Here is a 12,667-nt window from a genome sequence, read left to right on the forward strand (position 1 = left end):
CAGATGGGAAGGTATCCAGAAAATCCGCAACTCTGAAGCCTGGGAACCACTCAGCTCTGTGGTGGGACAGTGCCGCAAGGCAAGGGTTTCCTGAGACATGGGAGCCCAGGACCACAGCCCTGAAAGGAGGCAGAGGTGTTACAGCTTCCCAGGGAGGGTTTCCCCAACCCCAGCTGAGCTGAGCAGCAGATGAATCACACCAAAAAAGACAGCAGAAACTGAGCAGGCACGGTCTTTAGATAGGATTTTTTTTTTTTTTAAGGGGTGGTGCTTTCTAGGGCAGAGATTTCCAGAGTAGGGATTGGTGGGATTTCAAGTCTTGGGTTTGGAAGACCTTAGGGATTGGTGGGCTTTCCTGTTCAGGTACTATGGGAGTCTGTGGGAATCCCAGGGATTGGTGGGTTTTCCTGCTTAGGGATTGATGAATTTTTGTTCAGACTTCTCACCTAAAATTAGCATAATCTGGGAAAGGTCCCACTGAGGGTCTGGAGACGGCCTTTGTGATAGTTAGAGGCTGGAACTGCTGTTCTAACAGAGGTAGGGGAGGGCCTATCGGGGTTTACACAGATGGGAACTCTAAGCTAAACAACTGTCTTTAACTTACACTAAGGGGTCAGATTCTGGTCCCTGGCAGTGTTTGGGCTGCAGGGAGCGGGATGCTTTATACATGGTGGAGCAGAGATCAAAGGAGCTCACAGACTGCTTCCAGGTGGCTGCGCCTCCCTCCCTGAGTCCCTGTCAGCAGCAGCCACAGCGGAGGCTTCAGAGCTGCCGCTTTCTCCATGGCTACAGCTTTGGGTGTCAGGATTCACTTTCATCGAGGCAGCGTTTTTATTGTTTCTGCCGCATATGATGGCTGGCTCTGACCTTCTGAGGGGTTGTGCTGCCTCTGTCTCCTCCTCAGCATGGAAATACTGAGAATACAGGGGTGCGTTGCTGCATCTGGTTCTGGAGGATTTTTAACTCAGGTTCTCTCACTTGGTAAGTCTTTTATTCACAGCTATCTCCCCAGACAAATGTATATTTCTGCAGTTGTGTCAGCATTTCTCATCATAAAATATGACTTTCCTGTGAGTGTGTGTCTAATTCCAGTCATCTAGACTAGTTTCGGCTTTTATACCTTACTCAAGTATTTCTTACAATGCACTGAACAGTCCTCCAATAAATACAATTGTCTTCAGATCTGCTAATATTTGCTTCTGTAAAGGAGCACTGAACTGACTTCCTAAATTGAAAATGACTGCTACACTTAGTGAACTTCAAAGCTAAGCTGAGGCTAATTTGAGTATGTTCAAATTGAAGCAGGCTAGAAAGAGAAAAATTGTGAAGAAGAAAAGAATCCCTTTTCTCTCATGGTCTTCTCATCCGTTCTCTTTGCTACTAAAAGCAGGAAACTGAAAAACCCCAAATTGAAAAGCCTGGCGTGGTGGTGCACACTCTAATCCTACCCCCACCCCTACCCCTTAGCACCCTACCCCTTGGGAGGCAGAGGCAAGTGGATCTCTGAGTTAGAGACCAGCCTGATCTGCACAGCAAGCTCCAGCTACACAGTGAGACCCTGTGTCATAAATGGAAGGAGGAGGAGGTAGAGCAAAGGAAAAACATTTTCTTGTTAAGACCAAAATGACATATAATCTTGAGTTTCTAGCACTTGCCTCAACTTTGTTTCTAAAACAAAAGTTTTTAACTTTTAATTTTGTCATTAACTATGCTCCCTAAGAAGCATTTTTAAAAGGGTGTGTTTACTTGGGGGGGGGGAGTTGAGATGTTCAGAGCAGCCTTTAAGGAGATTATTTGAGGGCCTGCAAAATGTTAAACACATCCATTTAGTTGCAGTTCTCCATTGAGAAGCCCACACCCATGCCGTTGGGTATACTTTTTTATTCCCGTGAGCACCTGAGAATACAGGTGTGTTTTAAACTCCAGATCTACTCATTGGCTCAACATGAAATTCTTTTCTTCATCAAAGCTGTGAACCCAGTTGTGCTTAGGCCTCAGTCCCTCAGACTGACCGTTGGCAGCACGCTGCGAAAGTGTTCATCCCTATCTGCAGTGACAAGCTCACTTCTGTTAAAATAAAATAATCTGTATGACAATGACATTGAATAAGTTAATCAATTGAATGTTTCATACTGCTGCATGAGATGATAGCAGTTTCTATGCTCATTAACAAGGGCTGTGCTGCACCTGATTCTAATGAGTCAGGATCATCCAAAAGTACAAAAGTGAGCGCTTAAGAAACAAATAAGTGGGGCTGGAGAGATGGCACAGACTTGTTCTTCCAGAGGACCCAGGCTCAACTCCCAGCACCTACATAGCAGCTCACAGATGTCTATAACTCACACAGACATAAAAGCAAACAAAACACTAATGCACATAAAATAGAAATAAATTTTACAAAAGAAACAGGCAAACACAAAGCACCAGAATGGGGAAGTGGCCCAATGGTATAAGCACAATCTCGCAGAGGTACAAGCATGGTTCCCCGCATAGACGGTGCACAACTCAAAGCTACAAGTCTAGCCCTGGGGTGTCTGGCACCCTCGTCTGGCCTCCATGGGTACTTTGCATTCATGTGTGCATGCCCACACACAGCCCCAAGGTTTTAGATTTGTTTAATTTAAAAATAATAATTCTTTGAAAAAGTACAGAAAGTGACACTTGAGGTACCACACCACCAATATTCCATGTTTTCTGTATTAGAATTATTTCGGGTTTAGGAATTTCTAACGGCTATTGCTGTGGCCAGATTTTAGCTACTTTGTGGGTTCTTTCTTCCACACTTTAACCCCCTAACACTAGATAGGAGCGAGAAAGGGACAGAAATGAAAGCGGGTGATGTTATCGTTCAACTCCTTCCTGCTGATTGGGGCCTTTGAGTTCCTTGGGGCAAGTTTGATCTTCACCTTCAGGATATCTAATTTTTTCTTGTTTCTTCTTTGCACCCAGCTACTTACCAAACCACAACCAACAACCCAGCCTCTTGGGCTCTAGCATTTATATACCCTCTCGAAGGTCCCCAGACTACCGAACATCACATGACTGCAGAAACTGCAGTTGTCAAAATCATGCCCCTGACAAAGCACAAGGCAAATGATAGTCAGCTGCTGTGGAGATCCTGAAGTAGCCCCATCTCTCACACATGGGGTTAAAAAAAGCACACTCCTATTTCAAAGAAACCAAAATTCTCACTACATACTGCCTTAGATCAAATCTTTGGTTCTTCAAGACAGGATTTTCTGTGTAGCCTTGACTGTCCTGGAAAAAGCTCTGTGGACCAGACTGTCCTAGGGGATCCAATGCCATCTTCTGGCTTTCTCTGGCACCAAGCATGTGAAAGGCACACACACTCACATGAACAAAAAATAACTAACTACTTAGGTCTTCTGTTTTGTTTTTTTAATAAATGCTTTTAAATATAAATTTAATCATTTTCCCTGACCCTTGTTTTGCTCTTGTTTTACTGACACAACATATTGTTTTGCTATGACTGCTTTATAAGTCACAAATGTTTTTATTCAGTATAACTGAATTCATTTGCAGACACAATTATTGTATAAGTTGAACTAAAATATCAGAAGCTGAGTGTGGTGATGTAGGCTTTTAAGTGCTGATGCAGGAGGATGAATTACTGTGGGTTTCAGGCCAGGGTGGGTAGGGAGCTATATGTTGTCTCAGTAAAACAAGAGCAAAACAAGGGGCAGGGAAAAATGATTGAATTAAGTTTATATTTAAACACATTTATTAAAAAAAACAAATAAATAAATAAATGAGAGTGAGGCTAATGAGAAAATATAAAAATAAAAGGATGGCAGTTATATACAAGGCACATACTTGGCACAGGAAAAGTTTAGAAAGAAACCTTAACTGTAATCAAAACAGAACCCACAGAAGCAGTAGCCTACTGAAAAGGTTGCTCAGACAACTTGCTGACAGACAGTATAAACATAAGAGGAAGCCTAAGATGTCTTGTACTCAAAAGAAGTGGCAAGAACATGTGACAAAGATGAGGCTCCTAACTGTCTCGGGCAGGGAACACACGACTGTCCAGGTGGAGACCAGAGGTCGACACTTTTATCACTGTCCACCTTATATCTGACATAGAGTCCTTTACTGAACCTTGGACTTGACACTTCAGCTTCCCTAGTAAGCAAGCTCTAGGGACCTGTCCCTGCCCTCTAGATCTGGGGTTAAAAAGCATGCGCCACCACACCAGGCTTTACAAGAGTTCTGGCGGTCCCACTCCGGCTCACATGCTTACACAGCAAGCGCTCTGTCTATTGAACAATCTCCCCAACCCCTCCTGCCTCAGCCCTCCAGAGACCCAGTCTCTTGCTTTCCAATCTCCATGTTGCTTTCTTCTTGCCTTAAAGCACAGTGCATTGACTTTCAGTTGTGTGTGAAAGAATTGGCAGAGACAGCGAATATGAGTGGCTATTTCTTGATCCTTAAACAAGGTATTCATAATGCCAGCCATGATAGCAGCCGTCTGTCATCCCAAGACTAGAGTGCTGAGGAGGATCACATGGTGAAACTAGCAAAAAAAGAGGTGCACATAACTACCAAAAGCTACAAAACGTGTAAAGAGCCGGGAATACGCCCTTCCACCTGGCAGTGATGCCCTGCTCTCATGATATGCTAAGGTGATGGGGGCACAAAGCTTGTGGGAGTGACCAAACAGTATCTTATTTGATTTAGAGCCTCCTACATGAACCTACCCCTGATATGTCTTGAGCGTGTCAAGAACCTGAGAGTAGACAGCTCAGGGACACAGAGGAAGACCAAATACTACTATTCTAGCAGTAAAACAACTCCTAAATGATACTTTGCTATGCTCATACATACATCATGCCTTGTTCAGCCATTATCAAAGCAGCTTCCTTCTGCAGCAGCCAGACAATATACAGAGAATGAGAAACCTTAGAACCTTCAGCCTTAAATGGGATGTCTCCATCAAATCCCTTCTCTCAGGGCTCAGGGAACATTGAAGGGGAGGAGGCAGAAAGAGTGTAAGAGCCAGAGAGGAAGGAGGACACCAAAGAAACAAAGCCTTCTAAACACAGCAGGACCAAAGCACATAAGAACTCACAGGGATGGAGGCAGCACGCACAGGGCCTCCGCAGGTCTGTGCCAGATGGGGTCCTAAAACTGAAAATAGACTAGTCATGTGCCCTCATCCCTAACCCAGGAGCTGGCTCCAATGAATAAACACTCACAAATGGAAAATTTAGCTTTCTCCAAGGGGAGACAAATCACTCCTCAGGGTCGGTCACCTGCACAACAGCAGATGGCCAACGGAAAACAAACTCAGTGCATCTGTAAAGGTCCCTTCTCTCACCATGTCATGGAGGTGATACGTAAATTCTCCAGATGCTTTGCATATGTATTATGGCTTATAGTTTCGTGTTTTTATGGGATGCCTGAGTGTGTGGCCATGTGGGTCTCTGCGTCTATATTTGTTTCTTGTGCCATTTCTTGGCCTCTTTTTGTTTTGTCCTATTCTGATGTGTTTGTTTTTGTTTTATTTTCTAACATTTTATTTTATTATTATTTATTTATATTATTATTATTTTATTATTATCACTTAGATGCCTGTTTTTTTGTTTTTGTTTTTGTTTTTCCTAAGGACAGCCAGAACAAAAGTGGATCTGGATGGGAGAGGAGGTAAAAAAGAGCTGGATGAATGGAGGAAGAAGAAAACATATTCAGGATAGATTGTATAAAAAAAATCTTTCAGTAAAGGCAGGTGCATGTGAATTGCTATGTACTAGTTTTATGAAATATATGTGTGTGTATGCATACATGTACACAGTATATGTATTGTATGTATGTGTATATACACACATGCATACATACATACATACATACATAGGGTTTCATGCAGCACAGCATAGTTTCAAATTAACTACGTAGCCAAGGATAGCCTTTAACCCCTGATCCTCCTCCTCCTTTTCCCTAGTGCTGGGATTATAAGCCTTGTTGGTCACTAGCAGGACTTGCAACATAGCAGTGGCTGGCCCGGCGTTCACTTGTAACCCAGGCTGATGCCAAACTCAAGGCAATCCCCTTCTCTTCAACTATGATGAGATTGCAAGTATAAGAAGCCCCCCACCCCACACACACACTGGGTGTAGACATGGCTGCTCTTCCAGGGGTTGAGTTCAATTCCCAGCACCCACAATGCGACTCACAACCATCCGTAATGGGATTTGATGCCCTCTTCTGGCGTGCATGAAGACAGAGCACTCATATACATAAGTAAATCTTTAAAAAGGACCCCACACCAAATTCCAAAGGCAAACTATTTTGTAGATAAAAGATTCCACAACTGAAACCAAAGAAAAGCAATGGGCTTCACTGACAGGTCATACTCACATTAAACACACCGGTAATGTTAGAGACCACTTTCATAGAACAAATGCAGCTCAAGGTGATCCTTCTCCTGAGCATAGGAAACCTAAGCAGCCAAAATTTTACCCTAGAAATTGCGGCACACCACTTGCTCTATTGTCAGCTACTCCCGCCCTGGAAACAGAATCCTCCCTCTCAGAACAGCTGTGACCAAACACTCCCATGAGTTGCCAAGAGTTATTTGGAAGTTTTGGCCTGTGCTGTGTTCTGCTCCCAGCACTCTGACACAACAGTTAGATGTCCCCCATTTAAGCTATGAAGAGGACATAGTTCAAACCCTACGAGAACTCAGAACTGCCTACGGATGGCTCAGCAGTTAAGGCAACTGGCTGCTCTCCCAGAGGGCCAGGGTTAGATTTAGAGCTTCCACACAGTAACTCACAACCATGAGCGGCTCCAGTTCTCGGAGATCTGATTTCTTTTTCTGACCTCCCCAGGCACCAGGCACATATGCTGTGCACAGACATTCATGCAGGCAAAACACCCATATACGTACAATTTTAAAATAATAATTTAGAGCTGAGTCTCTCCACAGCATTCCCTACCGAAAACAGCCATTCAAAGCATCCGTGTGGGGCCTGGAGAAATGGCTCAGAGAGTAGTCATGTAGTACTGAGTTCAGTCTCCAGGACCCACAGGATAGGAGAAAATTGAGTCAACCTGTCCTCTGACCTATGCTCACATACCTTGGCATACTCACACACACACACACACACACAAATATATAATATATATATATATTGTCTTTATGTATGTGTATGCTGTCTTTATGTATGTATATATACACATATATTTTCTGTATATATGCATATATACACACATATATGTACATATTTAGAGTTCATGTATATGCTCTCCTTGTATAGTCTTCTTTGCCCCTGCCGTACTAGGCTTTCTGCACTGAGAGAGTGTCTCCTGATAAAACTGTGCTTGCTTCTGCTGCCAGTGCTGTTTGGGGACTGAAGGAACTGAGGATGGCAGGGCTGGCTCCATTTTGTTTCTCAGACACTATCTCAAGGTGACTGTCCTTGGAGTGAGTTGGCCCCCACCTTCAGGCTCCGAGAAGGGGCCACCTGGCCCTCCACTCCGCAGGTTGTCATGGATACCACAGAATGTGTAAACAGATAACTATAATCAGGCCTCCACCCCACAGGTTGTCATAAGTGCCACAGAATGTGTTAATGGGTCCTCCAGGCTATCATACAGATATCTTAGATATCTTTCGGTTTGGCCAGGTGGCTTGGGACAATTAGCCTAAAGGTCACCTCGATTGATGAACACCCCCTTCCACCACCCAGTCACCCAATCTCATCCTTCCCTGTATCGCCTCCCAGCTTGCGGTTTTTCCCTTTAAAAACTCTGCCCCATGAGATTGGGGCCTCACGTTCTAACCTGCCACTTCAGGGAAGACTGGCGGCCCCAGCTTAAGCTTGAATAAAATCTGTGTGGTCTGCAACGGACTCGACTCCTGGTGGTCTTTTTGGGGTCTCTCAAATCGGGCACAACAGAACCTGAATTCCCGGAGCGGGCAGGGGTATCAACCCTAACATCACAAGCTCAGTAACAGCTACTTCTGAGAGAACCACACCTCTCCGCTTCCACTTGAACCGCCAAAGCAAACACAATCCCAAAGGAAGGGAAATACCTTATGAACTTACTGAGAGCACTTAAGAATTGTTGAGCCCTGGAGTGCTGCTGATTCACTGCAAAGACAAAGTTCGGGGCAATTTAGATCTGCCCCAAGGAGAGAGACCTGGGCACGCCAAGAATCACACACACGTTGTCTGGTGCACGAACACCACACTTGAGGCTGGAGTGGTCACGCTCAGCATTTCCGGGCTCGGGGTCTCCCGCCCCTCCTGCCCTCTGACCCTCCGTACTGGCTACCAGAACGCACAAGCCTCCACTCCAGACCGAAGCACATCGGAACAGAAGCGCTGCGGAACTGGCCAGGAGCTAGAATATTTCCCAGGTGACGGGGGGTGCCTTCTCTTCCCACGAAATCCTGACTAGACCGTTCAGATACCCCTGAAATTCTTTACCTGACCTCCAAGATCCAAAAGACAGGAGGATGGATGCCCTACCAGTTTTGAATGTGAACGCTGTTGCGTCAACTTTTCCCGGAGATGAATAAATGTTCTTTTACCCTCGATACCGAGCCAACGGCAGACCAAAGAACTTAGCTCACTACAGTCTAACTTGGGGAGACAGTGAGTTTAGCGAGTAACTCGCAGAAAGATGGGAAATCTGTGGGCCGCCACACCACTGAGGCAAAACAAAGCAAAAACCTCTGCCCCAACAACGGTTAACGGTCAATTGTTTTGGAGAGAAGCTTGGCCTAGTGAGCCCCTCTCCCTGGCAACCGTTAACTGCCCGGGGAAGGGCGGAACCTTGGGAGCACCTCTGTGCTTTAGACTCTTTTAAGAGGCCACTAGCTTCCACCAACTGCAAAACTCAGATAGCATCTTTGGCCTGTAGAAAAGCTTTCCCCATCGCTGTACCCAATGCATTTCGAACTTGCGTTGATTTGTGACTTTCTTTGCTCGGTAAAACTAGAAAGTTTTATGGAACTGCTTCCAGATTGAAACATGGAATTTAGGGTAGCCTAAATCTGTTTGCCTGGGCCGTGGTCACTAAAAAAATGGCTCCAGAATAATCTGTCTCTTAATAGCTGTGTGTGGTTTGTGACACTTGATAGAGCACGCATAAAGCTCTGGGTTTCTTGCCAAGCAACACAGAAAATAGGAAAGCAGTAAATAGAAAATAGTACAAGCTGCAACCTCAGTAGCACAGCCAGAAGGTAAAAAATCAATCTGGGCTACATAGTGCAATAAACATTAACTGGAGTCTTTTCTATCAAATCCCTAAAACTTGGGTTTAGGATGAGGAATTCCAATCTTTTTATTTTCCTCACCTTGCAAATGTTTTAATCTCTCCACCAAGTAAAACCTTTGTATACACAGAAGCCCCCGCTGTTAGAGGAATCTGATGGTTGCTGCAGGGACCCTTTTTTCTTTGAAGCAGTGATCCCCTTCCTGCTTCTTTTCCTGGATACCAATTCTTTCAAGCCTACTCAGTTTAAGACTGTGAGGCCTTTTTCCCAGACTGAGAAAAAGACACAGTCACAACCTGGGTTACAGTAAAACCCAACTGCACTTGTAATACCCAGTGACCGACAGTTTTTGAGTCCGATGTAAAACACACTAGGGTGTTTTATTACAAGCTCGAGCTGGGTGGCCGCCCTTTACAAAGACAAAGGGGCAATTGACCCCCCAACTCAGGGAACAAGGTTTTTAAAGGAACAAAACGAAAGCAGGGAAGTGCAAGTCTTCATTACAGGAATGTATTTCAGGATTGCGTAAGAGCGTCTCTAGGGGAGCTGACCTTTAAAATGATTGGTTTGTTTTTAGGCACCAAGGCTGCAAATGATCAGGCCTGGCTACCTGGGGGACACCTGACCCCCAGTACTGCCTTGATATGTGCAGGTTAGGCTATAACAAGGGGGAGGGGGAGTTAGCACATTTCATGGGCTTTCTTAGGGGCTACATGAGTCCAGTCACACCCTAAGGTTTATCTGGGTGGGAGACTGCTGCTGGACCTCTGCTCTGAAAGGACTGTGATCTGGTGATTTTGCCCCAGCCCCAGGAATTAACTCTAAGTTTTTGAACCTCTCACACTGTTATACCCAGTTCGCGAGCCCCCAAAAGATCTCCAGGAATTGACTCCGTTGCAAAACACATGAGGGTCTTTTTATTGAAAATTACAAGCTGCAGCTCAGGCCTACACAGCCCCACCACCGAAGTGGTGGGAGCTGAGTGCCCCGCGCCCAGGTTAGTGGGGTGATTTGTAGATTCTGGTCCCTCCCAGCATGCCCAAGGCAGGGGCGATTCCTGCCTGGCAAGCATCTATTGGTCAAGGTGTTACATTTTGAATTGATTGGCTATAGGAAGGTTCCCAAATTATTAATGACCAGGTGTCCCTCCCTAGGGGGAGGGTCCAGTTTCCTAGCAACTGTATCTCTAGTGGGTGGGTAAAGAATGCAGCGAGGTAGCTCTCCCCTCAGGGAACTTACTAACTGCTATATCGCGCCTACTCTACATAGTCTTACCGGTCGCTGCTTATCTTTTGGTCTCTCAACACTACCTGTGCCATTAGTCTCTTGAGCATGCCCTTTTCAAGAGTGTTTGCCTCATCCGGGCACTTCAGTTGGAGTGACGCTCTCCCGTTTGGCCTCAAGTTATTTCTAACAACAGTGAATACTAGATTAGCCAAAGCTGTGGGGCAAAACCATACCTCAACAAACAAAATAAAGATCAAGAGCTGAAACCCAGCTAACAGACTTTCAGTCCTTAGTGCAGGGTGAAGGCACCTCAGATTAAATTCTGGGAGCTCTCGCTGCTAATAATAATGAAGTGCTCCTTCCTGCAATATTGTGATGGCTATTCTTGGTTGCTAATCTGACAGAATATGGAAGAGTGAACCTCAACTGAGGAATTGCCTCCATTAGACTGGCTTGTCTCTGAAGCATTTTCTTGATCGTTAATTCATAAAGAAGGGTCTAGTCTTGTGGAAAGCACCATCCCTGGTGTAGTTGTCCCTTGCTTGTATAAGGAATCCAACTGGGCAGAAGCAGGAAGAAAGTCAACTAAGCAGCATTCCTTCCTGGTCTGTATGTTCCAGGTCCTTCATCTGCCTCTCAGTTGCTGGGATTACAGGATTATAGGCCTGAGATAAGTCTGCTTTTAGTCTATGCTGGGAATGGTGCCATCACTTCCCTTGCGATCTTGTTGTTGTTGCTCTTCTTCTTCTTCTTTTTCTTTTTCTTCTTCTTTGTCTTCTCTTTCATCTTCTTTGCTGAACGGGCATAGGGAAAAAGACTCTCTTTCCACACAGGTTTGTTTTGTGGGTCTGGGGCTGGACCTATGAAAGAAGAAGGACCAAGAAGTTTCTCACAAGCCCCTGAGCTCTGGGTGGGAGCTTCAGGAAGAACTCAGAGGAAGTGTCTCTGGCAGTGTGTCACAATCCCCAGGCAGCCAAAGCAGAGGAGACAAAGCACTCTTTTTATGCATGTCGGCTAGCCAAAAAGTCCAGCAGCTGTATTCAAAGCCTTGCCAACAGTTTTCTTCTTTCCCTTAGCTGCTGTGTCTGGCCTCAGTCGAAGATGGTGCACGTAGCCTTGAGGTGCTGAGGTTGGTTGGTTAGGGGAGCTTCCCTTTTCTGAGAAGGGGAGGGGGGGAAGGGTAAGAGGAGGAACAGGGCTTCTATCCAGATGTAAAGCGAATAAATAAATAAATTTTTAAAAAAGCCTTGACAGTTTGTGTGGCTTCAAAATAGAGAAGTAGCAGCCTGGAGCCAGGACCTGTGGCCAGTGGCAGCATGGCATATATGGTTCAAGGCAGTGACAATGTTCCTGTTTTGTTTATGGATCTTGGCATTCTGCCTGGCAGAGAGGTCTGGACACCTATTCCCAACTGTCTGCTCAGCAGGCTCTGAACACTTTGTTTCCTCTTTCTTTACCCTTAGTTTGAGCTCAGCCTGTTTGGACCCACAGAAAAGTGAAGAAGTTCTGAGAGTGGTATACCAAGTTCGAGAGCCCCCAAAAGACCTACAGGAATCGACTCTCTTGCAAAACACTCGAGGGCCTTTTATTACAAGCTCAAGCCGGGTGGCCGACCTTTACAAAGACAAAGGGGCAAGTGACCCCTGGCTCGGGGAGAGCAAGGTTTTTCAAGGAACAAAAATGCAAGCAGGGTAGTACAAGCGTTGGCATTTCAGGATTGGGTAAGAGGGTCTTTAGGGAAGCTGACCTTTAAAATGATTGGTCTGTTTTTAGGTGCCAAGATTGCAAATGGTCAGGCCTGGCTACCTGGGGAACATCTGGCTTCTGGTACTGCCCTGGGACATGCAGGTTTTCTTAGGGGCTGTGGGACTCCAGTCACACCCTGAGCTTTATCTGTGTGGGGGACTGCTGCTGGCTCTGAAAGGAATGTGGGATTCTGCCCGAGCCCCTGGGCTAGCCCTTTGCTCTGAAAGGAATGTGGTCTACTGATTTTGCCCTCACCCCAAAAATTAACTCTAAGTGTTTCAACCTTTCAAGAGATGTGGAGAGAGAGTTGCTTATTCTCTTGGCCACTGTTAACAAGAGCTCCTGGAACAAGCACACAAGAGTTTACATGTCTACGCCAGGCCTATCTTTGGTTCTTGAAGGAGAGCCTGGGAGAGGGGGAAATAGAGTGAGCCTCATCTCCCCGGAGGC

This window comes from Meriones unguiculatus, chromosome 17 (genome assembly GCF_030254825.1).
Source record: "Meriones unguiculatus strain TT.TT164.6M chromosome 17, Bangor_MerUng_6.1, whole genome shotgun sequence".
Taxonomy (NCBI): Eukaryota; Metazoa; Chordata; class Mammalia; order Rodentia; family Muridae; genus Meriones; species Meriones unguiculatus.